Source organism: Thalassophryne amazonica, chromosome 4, assembly GCF_902500255.1.
Source record: "Thalassophryne amazonica chromosome 4, fThaAma1.1, whole genome shotgun sequence".
In the NCBI taxonomy this organism is placed as follows: Eukaryota; Metazoa; Chordata; class Actinopteri; order Batrachoidiformes; family Batrachoididae; genus Thalassophryne; species Thalassophryne amazonica.
This window is the reverse complement of record NC_047106.1, coordinates 30,893,385-30,911,854: the sequence shown is the minus strand read 5'-3', so window position 1 is coordinate 30,911,854 and position 18,470 is coordinate 30,893,385.

The following is an 18,470-nucleotide window of genomic DNA, read 5'->3' as shown; positions in this document are numbered from 1 at the left end:
TAATTACAGTCAGTTGGTTAAGTGGAGGATGAAACAAATATGTGGTAGGACTTTTATTTGCTGAAGCTGGGGTTTTGCACCTCTGCAAAGGACATTGTGACATGAAATTGTCAATAAATACATGAATAAAACCTTTTCTGCAGTAACTTCAAAGAAAAGCGAGCTAGAAAGATGATCTCACATGCATATAAAGCGTACGACATTATTACAGTTTGTAGTGACCAATAAGCCTCGTCTGTACGATCACTCTCTTGATTGTGATTTACTGAGATCAACTCAGTGATAATATTCCATCGCTGCTCACACATGTATAAGGAGATGGCTCAGTGTGAGAATTCTCTGATTGATTGTTTATTTGTTTGTATTTGACAGGAATTGAAGCTCTTATGCACAGTCCTCACAACACAGCTCCTGTCTGCGAGTCTGTGTTGAATTACAGTTAAAAGATTAAACACCAAAGATGCTCCTGTTTTTTTAATAAAACATTTACTTGGCCCCACAAATCTTAGAAACATGGTGTCTAACCAGATCCTTACTCTGGATGGCATTACCCTGACCTCTAGTAATACTGTGAGAAATCTTGGAGTCATTTTTGATCAGGATATGTCATTCAAAGCGCATATTAAACAAATATGTAGGACTGCTTTTTTGCATTTACGCAATATCTCTAAAATCAGAAAGGTCTTGTCTCAGAGTGATGCTGAAAAACTAATTCATGCATTTATTTCCTCTAGGCTGGACTATTGTAATTCATTATTATCAGGTTGTCCTAAAAGTTCCCTAAAAAGCCTTCAGTTAATTCAAAATGCTGCAGCTAGAGTACTGACGGGGACTAGAAGGAGAGAGCATATCTCACCCATATTGGCCTCTCTTCATTGGCTTCCTGTTAATTCTAGAATAGAATTTAAAATTCTTCTTCTTACTTATAAGGTTTTGAATAATCAGGTCCCATCTTATCTTAGGGACCTCGTAGTACCATATCACCCCAATAGAGCGCTTCGCTCTCAGACTGCAGGCTTACTTGTAGTTCCTAGGGTTTGTAAGAGTAGAATGGGAGGCAGAGCCTTCAGCTTTCAGGCTCCTCTCCTGTGGAACCAGCTCCCAATTCAGATCAGGGAGACAGACACCCTCTCTACTTTTAAGATTAGGCTTAAAACTTTCCTTTTTGCTAAAGCTTATAGTTAGGGCTGGATCAGGTGACCCTGAACCATCCCTTAGTTATGCTGCTATAGACATAGACTGCTGGGGGGTTCCCATGATGCACTGTTTCTTTCTCTTTTTGCTCTGTATGCACCACTCTGCATTTAATCATTAGTGATCGATCTCTGCTCCCCTCCTTTTTCCTGGTTCTCTCCCTCAGCCCCAACCAGTCCCAGCAGAAGACTGCCCCTCCCTGAGCCTGGTTCTGCTGGAGGTTTCTTCCTGTTAAAAGGGAGTTTTTCCTTCCCACTGTAGCCAAGTGCTTGCTCACAGAGGGTCGTTTTGACCGTTGGGGTTTTACATAATTATTGTATGGCCTTGCCTTACAATATAAAGCGCCTTGGGGCAACTGTTTGTTGTGATTTGGCGCTATATAAAAAAATTGATTGATTGATTGATTGATTGATTAAATTTCCTCATAGGGCCCATTTTCATTGACCTGATGAGATTTAATATTGTGCATTCTACTTTTGTTTGAATGAGCATATATATATATATATTTATACGTGTGTGTGTGTGTGTGTGTCAGACATTCTCATTTGTGCTCATTAGTTTTCAGTCGCTACTCTTTCTTCATAAACTATCTGACATGTAAGCAGCTCAGTGACTGGAGAGGCTTAGCAGAGGAGGCGGTAGGTCTCGCGGTATAGCGTCTGTTTTAGGGTCACGAAGACAGATTGACCACACACTGGGGGAAGAAACAAGAACAACAAGAAGAAAAACCTAAACATAGGTGACAGAAGGACTGCAGCTTGCAGGTCAGTGCGGTCAGCAGAAACTCTGCTCACCAAGTGCTTCTTCTATTGTTTAATTCAGTCACCACCTACTAATACTGCAGTACAAATTCACTCTATGTTTGCCCTATGGAGAGGAAAATATCTGACCACCTGTTCTCTCCATTGTGTATATTACTTTAAAAGTAGTCAATGGGAAGCCAACTGATATGTGCACAATACACTAACTTTCCCTTGTTTAAGAAACTTGCATGGACATAATTGGGCAGTGCAGTCTCGTTTGAGGTCGGGCGCTAAAGGGGTAAAATATGACGTGTATGACGTCATTTCTCTACTTCCGGAGACAGAAATACGGCACTTTCTTTAAGTTTTTGGGCAAATTAGATGCAAACAAAGTGAAAATGCAAAGAAAAGGTGACGATGTGGTGGAAAGGAACATGTGTTGCGGTTTGTTTACGATCCGGAGCTCAAACGTGTCGAGGTGGTTGTGCAGGCGAGAGAACACAGCTACTCTGGTTAGCACTTACCAACAGGACCGCTCCCTTTTGCCTCATCTTTGCTTCTGCACTGGGAACTGAAAAAAAAAACTGCAGTTTTCAAGACTACTTCGTGATTGCAGCCAAAAACAACACAATACACCATTTTCCCGTGTGAGGTTATGCTGTATATGTTACACAACGGGAGCAGCTGTCCCCATAAGTGGTCAAATCCCGCAATATCACACAGGGTTCAAACGAGACTGCCCTGCCCTATTAGTTAATTAATCAGCACCTCTCAAAAGTAACTATATATTTGCTGCAACCATGTGAAGTGTGGGGGAGGCCTTGGTCTTCTCCAACCACTGGGGTCCTCAAGAATGAGGCATTTGCATGCTAGATCATGCCTGGAGAAACATGACACATGGCCAAAATGCTGTAGCTGACGTTTCCTACAAATGCAAGTAATACTCCTTATCAGAATCAGAATCAAATTTATTACCAAGTTCTCACATACAAGAAATTTGACCTGGTGTTAATGGTGCATAAATAACAATAAAAAGAAAAGGAAAAAATATTGCAAGATGTAATTGGTGCATAAATAATGTTAGATAATATCTGTGCTAATTCCTTATTTTATGTTAGTGATCAAGTATTGCTTTTGTAATTTGTTTAGAAATGCTTGAAATCTGGTTTAAAGTTTGAACATAAGAGTTAAGTTTCACTTCCATCACACATGTGCACACATGTGCAAGTTGTAGATGAGCCAGTAAAATTGTGAGACTAAAGCACACCCACTATAATGACCACATTGTATAAAAGTGTTGTGTGAGCCATCTTTGTGGTCTTTTTCACAAGATGGAGTCCGTCTGCGGAGACCGAGGCCTGATTTTCAACGTGATGTTCAATAATAATACAATAACATGCTTTTGGAGGGCAGTATGCATTTTCTGAGTCCCTCCATTCATGCGCAGTCGCCCAAAATGACCGATATTCGCCCGAGTTAGACGAGGACAGCATGTTATTTGCATTATTATCACTTTACTGAGATACACAACATGTAACACGTACATAACAAGTTGGCTCACTTTAACTTTTGTTGTGTCGGTTGGCGCGCGCTGCTCTCCGAATTCGGCAGTGCATCCTCATCAAGCTGGCTGTTTTGGCTGCGCTGTTCATTGTCGTACTATCCATGAGAAAATCATCCGGAATATCCATATTGGGACCAACACACACACTTCTCACCTTTTTATGTTTTCCTCTGCGGACAGATCTTGGGCTGCGCGCTATGACGTTATTTGTTTACGCACACCGGGCGGGTATAGCCAGGTAGCATCGACGTAAATCTACGATACTGGCCCAGCAATGCCTCGGTAAAGTGATAATAATGAAGAATATAACAGTTTGGTTCTTGGTAAGGGGCAGTATATTACATAAAGAACTGGGAGAAATTACAATAACAATATAAAGATAAGGAAAAAATACTTCTGTAAGAAGTAAAGAAGTCAAATAGACAAATAAGCAAATAGGCAAAACTATGTTCACTGTCAAATAAATACGAGTATAACAGTGGAATGGGGCTGGGCAAAGGCATGTAGATGTACAGTACCTTTCAGTGCAGGGTTAATCAATCTGTACTTTGTGTTAGTGCGGGGGGAAGGCAGGGGGTCTCTGGCATTATTTATTATTATTATTTATAAGTCTAGCTGCAGATGGAAAGAAGCTGTTTTTGTGTCTTGAGGTTTTAGTCCTGATGGACATCAGCCGTCTGCCAGAGGGGAGGGTCACAAAAAGTTTGTGTCCTGGGTGAGATGGTTCAGCCACTATCTTCCTTGCTCACCCCAGGGCCCTGGAGGTGTGCAGGTCCTGTAGGGATGGCAGATTGTAGTCGATCACCTTCTCTGCTGTGTGGATGATACGGTGGAGTCAGTTCTCTTGATGAGAGCACAACACTTGAGGTCCTGGGTGATGGTGATCCCCATGTAACAGAAGGACTCTACAATGGTGACTGTGGAGTAACACAGGGTGATGGGGTTGGCCAGGACTGGGTTCTTTCAACAACCATCTCCACTGTCTTGAGGGCATTGCACTCCAGATTGATCCATTTGCACCAGAACACCAGGTGATCAATCTCCCCGACTCAGAGATGAGTCTGATGAGGGTTGTATCATCCACAAACTTCAGGAGCTTTACAGACTGGTGACTGGAGGTACAGCTATTGGTGTACAGGGAGAAGAGTAGAGGAGAAAGAATGCAGCCTTGGGGGGGATCCGGTACGGATGGACCATGTGTTAGAGATGTGCCCTCCAGGCTTCACATGCTGCCTCTTGTTGGACCAGAGGTCAGTGATCCACCTGCAGGTGGACTCAGCACACCAAGCTGAGAGAGCTTGTCCTGCAGCAGGGCCGAGATAATCGTACTGAAACCAGAGCTGAAGTCTACAAACAGGATCCTGGCATAGGTTCCTGGGACACCCAGATGCTGGAGGATGAGGTGGAGGGCGGTATTGACAGCATCGTCTACCGACCTGTTGTCTTTGTGGGTGACTGCAGGGGATTCAGGTGGGGGTCAGAGATGGCCTTGAGGTGTGTGAGGACAAGGCTCTCGAAGGTCTTCATCACCACAGAGGTCAGGGTGATAGGCCTGTAGTCATTAACTTCTGAAGTTTTGTTTTGTTTTTTTTTTGGAGGGGGGGTGATGGTGGAGGGCTTAGGGAGAATTTCAATTCAATTCAGTTCAATTTATTTCCTTTATATAGTTCCAAATCACAACAAAGCTGCCTCAAGGAACTTCACACAAGTAAGGTCTAAACTTGCCAACCCCTACAGCAAGCACACAGTGGTAAGGAAAAACTCCCTCTGATGATTTAAGAAAGAAAGCTCCAGCAGACCAGACTCAAAGGGGTGACCCTCTGCTTGGGCCATGCTACCGACACAGCTGACAATAAAAATATGCAAGAAATTTTTGGGAGACTTCCAGAAGAAGACACCCACTCCATTTCTGTATGGACCCACACCTCAAACGGAGAGAAAAAAAACAGAATCAGGTGACAGAAAGACAACAAATAAGGTATAATCTGTCAGCATTAAGCAACAAGAAAAACACAAGAAATACTAAGGTGATCGCCGGCCACTAGCCCTAAGCTTCACTAAAAGCTCCAGACTTTAGATAAAGTAGAGGTTGCGGCCTGCTCCGTTTACAAATAAAATGAATTTAAAATGGTCGGAAGGTTAGTACTATACTATGTATACCATAATATACTAGTACCTTAGGCTTGGAGCAAGCCTGAGTCTCCCTAAGTAACCATTTCAGCTATACCCAAGGATCCTCCAAACAGACTTGGCACCAAATACATCCAGTTGTCACCTTAGGTTAATGTTTACTGTCCAAGTCTCACAATCAGAAAGACAGGAAGCACCAGGGCCCTGTCTTGGGCTAAGTCATAATCCAATACTCACTAGATTAGTGGTTAAAAATTAGTGTTAGACTATAAAGTAACCATGGAATGAGATGTTTAAAAATTAAGAGTCTTTGACTAAGGAATGTCTTAGACTAAAGTTGTGTACACAGTACTTGCTATGCAAATAGCCAGAATTTTCTAGTCCTTTGCGCATGCTCAGTAGCTCAGAAATGCATTATCATTCGGTTTTGTTTTCTCATTCATCAGCACACATTGTGTGGAAATCAAATCTCCAAATGTAATGAGTAGAAAAAGTGGAAAAAGGTGACGAAGCAAAAATGTTCGCCACACCGAAACACACAGTGTCCTTCAGGATGTGATGCTCAAAAGAAAAATGCTGCTGACAAATTTAAACATGACCAAAAAAAAAAGAGAGGTAAAATAGGTTGGTTGTATATTTTTGGGTTAAAATTTTAGTCGTGAGAAAAATAAATACTTTTGAAAGTCTTGGTTGTGGTAAAAAAAAAAAAAGACCTATTTCTTTCAAATATTATTCACAAATCTGTCTAAATATGTGTTAGTGAGCACTTCTTTGCATAAATAATCCATCCCACCTCACAGGTGTGGCATATCAAGATGCTGATTAGACAGCATGATTATTGCAAAGGTGTGCCTTAAGCTGGTCACAATAAAAGGCCATTATTTTGTGTGTGTGTGTGTGTGTGTGTGTGTGTGTGTGTGTGTGTGTGTGTGTGTGTGTGTGTGTGTGTGTGTGTGTGTGTGTGTGTGTGTGTGTGTGTGTGTGTGTGTGTGTGTGTGTGTGTGTGTGTATGGGTGATTCTTTAACTACGGGCACTATTGGCCTTGTAAATGTAATTTCCACCACACCATTGCCTTACAATATAATGCGCCTTGGGGCAACTGTTTGTTGTGATTTGGCGCTATATACATGTGCTCTGATGTCACTGTTTATCTCCATAGAAACTACCCCAACAATCTTTCATACAAACTGTTTAGGGACATTACAGTGTTGTGGTGGAAATTACGGCAATAGTGTGGGACAACTACATTTTGTTTAAAAAAAATCACAACAGTTGTATGACACTGAATACCCCAATTATGTTTTGATTATTTTACTGATATTTTATTCAGAAATATTTTAAAACATTAGAAAAACGTTTCTTTACCATTCATTTTTATCATTGAAGATCAAAAGTCTGGGTGTGGGACAAGCACAAAACGGCAATATTTGCATATAATGATGCTGAAAAAAGGTGAAAAAGTCATTATAGACTACTAGAACAAATTTCTTAACACACTTTCATTGTAAAGATAACTATAAAAGTGTGAAATTTCCGCTTTTTTCAGTTTTTCATACAATATGATCAAAGGACATAATAAGTGCCCATAGTCTAAGAATCACCTATATATATATCCCGGGTCTTCCACCATTCAGAAGATTCAGATGGCTTTCGGTGGCTTTTTAGTCTAGTGAGTATCCGAGAAATTGTGGAGAGCTGGGCATGTCACAACATGTCCCGTGAGAGTTCCAACACAGTCTTGCTTTTGTTCTCGGCTTCATCCCGCAATATATATATATATATATATATATATATACACACACATGTAATGAATTGGCTGATGGTCTTGAGGCATGTATAGAATAGCAGTGGTGACAGTGTATCACCGTGGTATATTCTGCACTTGGTGACTTGTGCGATTGCCTTGGACTTGGCCTCCAGTGATGTTTTACACTGATGTGGAAGATGTGCCTCCAGTGGCCACCACAATCGTTCTTCACAAGCAAATTCAGTCGGTAACTTGACAGGCTTGACTGATTTTATTTCATTTTGCATGTTAAACATGTCACAGACTTGACTCAAAATACGGGCTTCACTGGTACTCAAATGTTACTATCAGACCCCAAAATTTCAGAGCTGAAAATGCAGAACTTTTAACAGTTACTGATGGAAATTTTGTGCACCCACTCACTGCATTAATCCTATGTATAAACTGCTCATCATAGGGAATGTAAATGTGCTAACCAGGACACTTGATTATGTGGCAGTATTATCTATCATCATATTATACTTTTGTCCATGTTTGGGGCTGTTTTGTCCAAACATCAGCGGGCAGCTTATATGGACACGACTCAAGTCCTGTAGCCTGTAATTTAGCTAAATGTCAGTGTTTTACATCATTGTCCAGGCCATGAAAGTAATAGTGACTCATGTTGAAGTTGCTTTTTGTGAACGTTTGATGACTAACATCTTCTTGTGTATATCATAGTGGTCCAAGATGCATCCTGCTTGTTTAAACAGTCAGACTGTGTTGTTTCACTGAGACTATTCTGCAGCAGATTCTCACAAACAGGAAGTCATGTTGTTCTCTCCTGACCAATACAGCTACATGGTGGTGAGTGGAAGAAAGCCAGTGCTCGTTTTGTTTAGGGGACGGTGTGGAGAAGGAGGAAATCACTCCATAATTTATTTGGGTGAATCTCTTTGGATTCAAATAAAGTTGATAAATTGTTTCTACCATGTGGCATGTTCAACTGCTTGCAAACTAAAACTTACAGAGAAATATAAAGACCCAAAACAAATTCCTAACTTTCTCAAAAGTTCATAAAATGTGCTGCTGCTTCGGGCTTTGGTTGTCTGTTCTGCAAAATAAGTGTGCAGCATGTTCAAATTAAAATGAATCAAAACTGTCTGTGAAATTTGAATGTGTTATAACGGTGCCACATCAGAACACACGGTGCACACACGCTGTCTCGCTTTTGTGTCACCTGCTGAAAGAAATGTCATATGCGGGACAAGGGCAGAACTGTGGCCTGATGGGAAACTAGGAAACAGGCTATCATCACGCTAACAAGGCAACACAAATCCACTAATCAAATCAGGAAGCTGTGTGTGTGTGTGTGTGTGTGTGTGTGTGTGTGTGTGTGTGTGTGTGTGTGTGTGTGTGTGTGTGTGTGTGTGTGTGTGTGTGTGTGTGTGTGTGTGTGTGTGTGTGTGTGTGTGTGTGTGTGTGTGCGCGCATTAACAGACGCCAGCTAAGTTAGTAATGCACTAATGGCGTTAAGTTTTAGGAGACTGCAGAGTTTTGAGCAACACGTAGTTTCGACGAGGGCCCTTTCCGGATCCCTCTGCATGAATGTCTGGGTGCGAGTTGTAAAAAAACGGTAAATATTTAGGTCCAGGAAAGGAAATGTGTAGCTGTAGAACAATAATTCCCTCCTTCCCCGGCTCCCTGTGTCTGCTTCTTAGAATAGCCGTAATTATCACACTTCCCTGCATTCATTTCAGGATCTCATTGTCCCGAGCAGCTTGCCAGCAGATGCACTGCTGCTTTAAAAAAAAAAAAAGTGATGTCATTACTTTCATCATTCAATGACTTGAAGCTGATTGCATGCATAAAATCTGTACCTTATAAACTTATGTTTATATGTTATTGTTATAATGGATGCATTATAACAATAACATTATACCAGACTGATATACGTATTCACAGGAAAAAAAGGTTTCTGCTGTGTATGGACACTGGAATTGTTGAATTCACTTCTTATTCTGTATTTTCTTTTTTTCTGTTGTTTTTTAGGCTTTGACAGGTGAGGTCAGGGAACATCCGCTGGTGCAACATAGCACCCACCACACAATGAAACTGACTCAGTTCTGGTTACCAACTACCCAGTCAGATGACCAGTTCAAGGCAGCAATTTATCTACTGTTGGTAGGTGATATGTGAACATCCTCTGCCTTTTTTTTTTGTTGTTGTTGCTGGGGGTCCTCAGACTCATCTCGCCATTAAGTCACCAGGGCTCAATCCAGTTAAGAAAGACTCTTGCAGAAGCAGGTAACTTGGTGAAATAGGAGTTGGACAACCCGGATCATATATATATATATATATATATATATATATATATATATATATATATATATATATATATATATATATATATATATATATATATATATATATATATATGAAGAGTTCAGATGCAAAACCCTTTATCTCCACCAGACCATTCTTGTTTTAACCCCTTAATGCCTGAATTTATATAGCTGTATATAAAAAAATGTTTTGTGTGTGTTTTTGCCTTTAAGTAGATGGTAAATAATGTTGAGATTATTAATTTCACTTTTGCACAAAAAATGAATAGTAATTTTGGTATTTTGGTAATAATAATTTATGTTATAATGTTATAATAATAATACTGGTATGTTGCAAATTTGCGACAACAGGCATACTGGTCAATTTGGTATGTTGCATATTTGAGTCAAATGTAGCATATATGCGACAATAGGCGTTAAGGGGTTAAATAAGGATATTTACCTGATGGAAGTTGTACATCTCCATGAATCATTCTTTCTTGTTATGAAATGGTTATGGTGCACTGAACAAAATAGCAGAATCTCAAAAATCAACCTTTATTCAGACATGTGTTAATTAGCAGCCTTTAATAGATTTGGCTGCAAAACCTGGTATCTCCAGTTTGTTTGCAAAACTCAGTAAGTCCATCACTTTAATGTACGCTAATGCTGCGTTTACTCATAGGCAGTACGCGTTATGAATGTCATGTTTGCATCATTCTTGGCACATTCCTGACATTCTTAACGTGACTTAACGCATCTGAATAGGTTTCTTAATAGTGCATGTTGGTGCGTGATATTCATGTTTTTCATGGAGCATGTTTTTGGCTGTCAAAAATTCTTCCATGAATGTCACGCACTACCATCATGTCGCCTCATGTCGTGGAGGTCGCAGCTGAGCGTGTTGATCCATCTTGATTAGTGATGACAGCGTTCTTCTCTGACGTGCGCATAATTAAACCCTGCTGCACCGCATTCAGTTTCATTACTGCAGAATGCTGAAGGAGTACAGTGATGCCAAGTCAGCTAAAAGTTTCATTCCAATGCTCCTCAGCGTGCTCCTGCAGGTGTTCCACCTGCTGCATGTGCCTGAGGTTTGGGAAAACGAACGAGATGAGAGCCGCGTGAAATCACACATATGGCTCTCGCCGTCTCCTCCTCCTCTCTGCGCCTACGCGCAATAGCGTGCAACAGCGCAGAACATTATTCTTGACCGTGCGTAATGGTTCCTGATAATGCTCCACCAACACGTTACATTAATCATAACGCATGGTAACAGGTTGTAGCAGTTCCTTATTACACCTGACGCCTCTGCCTCAAATCATCATGTTCGTGATCAGCAGCCAAGAATGTATACTTCGTGGCATTCTTGACGTGCCGTCGTTATGAGTGGTGCGCTGTTTGTTATGTGGTTTTGCACACAAACTGGGATGGCACTTACAAGGTTCTGCATACAAACCACATCTTGACTTGCATTTACCGCAGGATTTATGGGGTGTTGCAGCAAAATTGATTTTGTTATCGGATACGAGCCTCGGTAACTTGCAATGATTATCTCATTTTCAGTGAGCATGGCTTTTACAGGGTTTTGCGCCTGAACTCTTCATATATGTATGTATGTGTGTGTGTGTGTGTGTGTGTGTGTGTGTGTGTGTGTGTGTGTGTGTGTGTGTGTGTGTGTGTGTGTGTGTGTCAATACATCAATTTATTCTTGTACAAGAGTGTTGCCATAGAGATATGTCATTAAAAAAAACTTTCATTGACACTACTACAATATGTAAGCATTAGCCTACAAAGAAGGGATTCATAACATGACATGCCCCACCAGCAAAACATGTTGCCTACTTGTAGAAAATTAATATTCAATATCTCAAAAGAGAACATTTCCAAATAAAAAAACAGTCTTGAACAGTGTTGGCAAAGTAACTTTGAAAAGTTACTTCATTAGTTACTTTATACAGTTATATTTTACTTTATACAGTTACTTCATTAGTAGCTGTGGACAACTTGTCGGAAGCTGCTGAATGTAATTAATAAAGTAACTCATAATTTAACTTGGTTATTTTTAAGATTTAGTACTCAGAAAAGTAACTATTCGTTACTTTGCTGATTAGTTACTTTGCCTATTGCTCAATCTTAAGAGTAACCAAGTTAGATTACTAGTTACCTTATTAGTTACATTACTTATTACTTGCAAGTTTTCGGCAGCTTCTAATAAAGCAATTGCATAAAGCTGCTAATGAAGTAACTGCATAAAGTAACTGTATAAAGCAACTAAAAAAGTAGCTTTTCAAATTTACTTTGACAACACTTGAACCATGTTTTGGAGCAATCTGTGCAGTCTACAATAACATCAGCAGATCACATAGGCTTCCCTCGACTTGCAAAAGCGATACCGAGAAGTATGCAGACGGCCAATCAGTACAGAAAGCCATGACGATTTTACAAGGTAGTGCACTTAAAACAGAGTTAAACTGTAGTAGAATAACATGATATAATTCTATAAGACGACTCAGGCTTGAAACAAAATCAGAGATGGCAGAAACGCTCCAAGACAGCCTATCACAAGTGGAAAAGTTAGTGTAAAAACACTGCTAAATCCAAAAACTGTTTTAGAAACCAAACACCTCTGAAGTGTATTACAAGATATCATCGGTTGCATGCTCACACTACCTGCTGCAGACAACAAAAGAAAAATCACATACAAGATACGGAACTATGACCTACCGTTAAAACTGTAGTATTATTTCAGGTAGCAGGTTAAGTTGTCTGAGACTGGGGCATCGAGGTTTGAGTAACTATCGTATTCCATAAGCAAGCATTTAGACTGGTCGTGATAACAGAATTGCTGTCTCTAGAATAAGGAATAAAAACCTCCTACCACAAGACGATATGGGAACAGGTGAGGTGGCGACAAAAGGTGAAGCCAGAACGATGATCCAGGAGAACGGCACAATGAGCCTGTAGAAATGGAGCCAGGAGTGCAGCTGACAGGATAGAACACAGGGTCAAAACCTGCAGCGGACAGAGCCTGGATGGCCTACAGGAGTAGCCGAGAACTGGACACCACGGCACGTAATGCCGGCGGAAAGGAGGCGTCGTGCGAAGCCCGATGCGCCGCGGCCAGAGGAGAAAGCAATCGTCTGGTCGGAACCGGTGAAACTGGAATCTCGGCGGCAGCCAAGACGGCTGTAGTGGAATCAGAAAGAGACCTCCATCAGGAGATGTGCAAAGGGTGAGAACACCGGCGAAGATTGGATCGAATGCGATGGGACACGAAAGAGCTTTGGGCAGCAACTGCAAACAGAAGGAAGTGAGTAAGACAATGAGCTTTTAATGGTGAAGCTTGCACGTTATTGGTTCCAGTGATGTTAATTAGAAGTAGCTGCTTCGAATTAAAGTGCGCAGCTGGATTCAAATAGCTGATTGAGTAAGGAGCTGATTCATGAGTCATCTGCCAGAACAAATGTTACACATCATTTCTCTATACATGATCCAGCGCATAGGTGCCTGAGTACTGAGGACTCCAGTGGCTGGAAAAGGCTAAGAGGATGCTCATCCTTCACACAGATGTGGCAGACAGAACTTTACTTTTGAGAAGTGGGCATGGACCGGTTGTCTGCCTGGGTGGTTGCCATTCAGGTGGTTCCATGGTGTCATGGACCTGGTGAGGCACGGCATCAGCACCTGCTCCCAGACTGGACTTGACTTTCCCAAGATTAGTGTATATGTAACCAATGTTACACAGTTTATACAGAGCAAAGTCAGTTCTGGAGACAGCCAAGCTAGCACCTATTGGCAGGGGTAATTCACAGAACGCTCAGTGATGCGTGGCTGCCTAAGTTCAAAGCATCTACCGTTTTATTATCACAGTTCCTGCAAGCCCATAACTCTGCACCATATGAGAAAAAACATAGGTCCAAAGACAAATTGGAACTTTACTCTTCCACATGTTTCCTGATGTGCTTGTATCCTCTTGAGCACATCAGAAGAGTTACCTTTCAAACTGTAGCTACAGAAAACATCCCCAGATCCCGTTGCATGTTGATGTTGAAGGAGAAGTGAACCAAAGTGAGATTCCTTATATAAACATTTCAGGTCAGCTTTAGACCAAAATCTGGTTGATGTTCAAGGAGATCCTCCCATCCCCAGGGACAGGGTGAGGATACTCACACGGCTGCAGAATAGAGAGCTCACCATGAACATTATCACTTTTACTCAAACAGCCGATTATTTGTGAAAGAAGAAACTTAATAGCCGCTTGTGTGGAATACAAAATCAATACCATGTGCTGTCAAAGGAAGTTGTAAAGACAGCAAAAGCATTCCGTTTTGAATAAATGGCTCCCTCATAACAACCACCGCATTGATTGGAAAGTCAATACCACTCAGTTGGCCAACTAACCGGAGTGATGAGCGACCAGCCAAAAAATGATCAGAATTAAGGCTTGTTTGATGTGGCCGAACCAATCAACAGATGCTGATGAGAAGCCGTGACAGACTGTGGGACTTTGACAGGATCAGAGCAAGTGGCCAAGATGTGAGTATGAGGCGCTGTCACTCACACCAACACGCACACGCAGGCACATACGTATTAGTGTCTAAAAGATACTTGATTCTGACAAGCTCCCCTGGAAAAATATAATCTTATTTACAATAACCTGACACTTCACTGTGGGTAAAACGCTATTAGATTCTTGATGACAAATAAAGAGAGTGAGGAGAAGAGGGAGCGAGATAAACAACTGGAATGTTGGAATGGGGGTTTTCTTGGGAAGATGCATTTTTTAGTATGCATGTTGATCCTGTTAGGTTGAAATGCAATAACGCATACATCGGTCCGCTCCACAGGAAAGATGACCCTCCCAACTCTCTGCGACTACCTTCTATTTATCATCTGCACATAGACTGTCGCTGGAAAGAATATATTGCTTTAAAAAGTCGCTACCGTAATAGCACTGATCTAATTTCCATAAATTTTCATCGGGAATTTGATCTTTTCTTCATCGGTGAACAACATAAACTATTTAAAGATGATGCTGGTGTGGCAAACTTTTCTCCCGTCCTTAAATTTGCTTTTGGGTATTCCCTCATGATGGATACCACAGGAGTCAGAGCAGGAGGGAGTCATATATTGGGCAGCATGCACTCTGGCATATGTGTATGCTAGTTGGCCCGCTGTGGTACCCATTACCATTGCCTGAATTGGTGAGGCTAGATGATGATGTCACATTCTGCAGTTGCTACGTCTTAAACATTGGCAAAATGGTATAGCATGCCCCCTCACCCACCCTCTTGAACTTGCCCCAGCACCCTCCCCAGATGTACATTTCTAAAACATCAAGTTGCCAGTTGTTTCAGTTTAGCTTGCGCCAAAGATTGCTCCATGCTACACACAAACTTTACCACACCGGGGTTATGCTGGTTGCAGGGTAAGGTTATAGCACAGTTGCTCCGCCATTAGGGAGTTCATGTCAGAGCTATATTATGTACTTGTATGTACAGTATATTCTCCTTCATACACACTTGTGTCATCAAAATGTCCCAAGAATTGCAGCTATACATGAGAAAAACACACACACAGTGGTGGGCACAGTTCAGCTAATCCCCAACCGCTAATTGTCAAAGCTAATGTTTTTGTTAGTGGATTAGCTTTTCAGATAACTTTTAAAACCATCAGTGGACCAATTATCTACCGATAAATTTAGTTCCGATAACTTTCAGTCTGCTAACATTTTTTTTGCTGGTAAAGTGAGCAAAGTGTAATGTTCAAAAACGTTTGTTAACCCTAAAATCAAACATTTTAGTCTCTGTCATGTGTTTGTGGCAGACTGAACTCAACTATGACTGAACTCGAAGCCAGGCTGCCTGAAATTTTGGCTTCAGGTTTGGAGAATGTTCAATCAGTGGATAGTCTTGCGGATGGCTTGAATTCAGTGCTCAAGGCTACACTGGATAAGGTTGTGCCTCCTCTTTTAAGGCCACACCTTTCCAGGGCGCGGTCGCCTTGGTTCAGTGGTTACTTGTGTGACCTTTGGCAGAAGGCTCGAGGTTTGGAACGGAAATGGCATAGTTCTAAATTAGAGGTGTTCCACCTTGCATGGTGTGATGCTGTCTTAGATTATAAGCATGCATTACTGGCTACAAAGTGTGCCTATTATTCTGATTTGATCAGTAAAAACAAGCATAATTCAAAGTTTTTGTTTGAAACTGTAGCATTTCTCATTCATGGACAGCCACTTGTTATTCACTCTCCCTTTTCAGCACAGGACTTCTTGGACTATTTCGAAAAGAAAATTGAGGATATTAGGTTGAGCATATCTCAGCAGGCTTTGGTCCAGCCACTGCAAACTGCTATGGAGGAGATGTGCCCACTGAGGTATTACCCAGATTTACAGATTTTGATGGTATCTCGCTAGGCGCGCTGACAAAGCTCATGACGTCTACTAAAAGCACAACCTGTTTATTTGATCCTATACCAACAAAACTGTTTAAGGACCTGTGGTCCACTCTTGGACCGACTGTGCTGGAAATTATAAATCTCTCATTAACTTCTGGATCTGTTCCTAAATGTTTCAAGTCTGCAGTGATTAAACCATTACTTAAGAAATCCAATCTCGACCATAGTGTATTGAAAAATTATAGACCGATATCAAATCTACTATCATTTTGTTCTAAAATCCTGGAAAAAGTGGTTTCGCGACAGCTCGTGGACTACCTCACTGAGAATAATCTTTTTGAGCCACTGCAGTCTGCTTTTAGAAAATATCACTCCACAGAGACAGCACTTACTAAAGTAGTGAATGACCTTTTGCGAGCAATGGACTCAGATACTACCACAGTCTTGGTGCTGTTGGATCTTAGTGCTGCGTTTGATACTGTGGATCATCATATTTTACTCAGTGGGCTGGAGAATCACTTTGGGATTACTGGAACTGCTCTTGCATGGTTGACGTCATACCTGTCCAGTCGGTCTTACTGTGTATTGTGTAATGGCACTTCCTCTGATCGTAGGGACATGAAGTTTGGGGTTCCGCAGGGATCCATTTTAGGCCCCCTGCTTTTTTCCCTTTATGTAGCACCCCTTGGGAATATACTGCGGCGCTTTGGGATTCCCTTTCATTGCTATGCTGATGACACTCAATTGTACATGCCAATAACTGCTGGTAATCTCATTCACATAAAATCTTTGGAAGATTGCCTTGTATCAGTAAGAAGTTGGGTGTCTAGTAACTTCCTACATTTAAATTCTGATAAGACTGAAGTTATGGTTCTTGGTCCAGCGAGGTATCGGCATCAGTTTGATCAGCTAGCACTTAGCTTAGGTTCGTGTGTTATACATCATACGGATAAAGTGAGGAACCTTGGAGTAATTTTTGATCCTACGTTGTCCTTTGATCTCCACATGAGAGACATTACGAGGACTGCTTTCTTCCATTTGCGAAATATAGCGAAGATTTGTCCCATCCTGTCTATGGCTGATGCTGAGTGTTGTGTGGGCCGCCAGAAGAGGAGGTACTGCTGGCCCACCACCAGAGGGTGCCCTGCCTGAAGTGTGGGCTTCAGGCACGAGAGGGCGCTGCCGCCACGGACACAGCCGGGGGTGACAGCTGTCACTCATTATCTCATGACAGCTGTCACCCATCTACGCTTCATCATACTACTCCATAAAACCCGGACGTCATCTCCACCTCATTGCCGAGATATCATCTACCTGTGAAGGTAATTTCTCTGCTGACTTAAAACTAAATAATAGTCTGAACTCTTTTGCAGCCATTTTCCTGTGGTGTGCTTTATCTGCTGGATTGGCGTTTGGTGTGAACAGCGACGGCTTCGCTTCACACCCAAACCAGATAAGTGGTTTAACAGGAGCTGCACGAGTGTGTGATTAGAGGTGGAGGTGACTTTCCACCTTCTGACTGTTTTTGTTACTGGGTGTGCACACACCCACATCTCACTGTTTGTGCTCCTCACCAGCAGTACCATATCCGACAGTCGGGGATGGTGATCACCTGGGAATTCGAGACTTGGCGGCTCCAGTATTCACCAGGTTCGGTGGCGGCAGAAATCGTGTGGTTCCGGCTCTTCTCAGGACAGACATCTTCTATCCTCGAGCCTGCCCACACGTCACCTTTGTGTATTGACTGCTATCATATTGTGAGATTGTCTGTATAGTCGTTGTGCACATTCACAACATTAAATTGTTACCTTTTGGCTCATCTATTGACCGTTCATTTGCGGCCTCTGTTGTGGGTCCGTGTCACTACACTTTCCCCAACAGGATATCTCGGCCTATGTCATGGATCCCGAGGGGCGTCAACCATCTGTTGGACAGCCAATGGAAGAGCAGGGTGCACAGGCATCGGCTGGAGGCGTGATTGGTGAGTTGCAGCATATCCTCACCGCCTTTACCGCTCGGATGGACCTGATGACCGAGCAAAACGTCATCCTTAATCACAGGATGGAGGTTCTCACCGCGCAGGTGGAAGTGCGCGCTCAGGGCGCTGCTGCAGCTCCTCCTCCTGCCGACCCGGTGCCGAATACAGACATTCCACTGGTCATTCAACGACCCCCCCACCATCCCCTGAAGCATACATAAGCCCCCCAGAGCCGTACGGAGGTTGTGTGGAGACGTGCGCGGACTTTCTTATGCAGTGTTCGCTCGTCTTTGCACAACGTCCCGTGATGTACGCGTCTGACTCCAGCAAGGTGGCTTACGTGATTAATTTGCTTTGGGGTGAGGCACGCGCTTGGGCTACAGCGCTTTGGGAGCAAGGTTCACAGCTCCT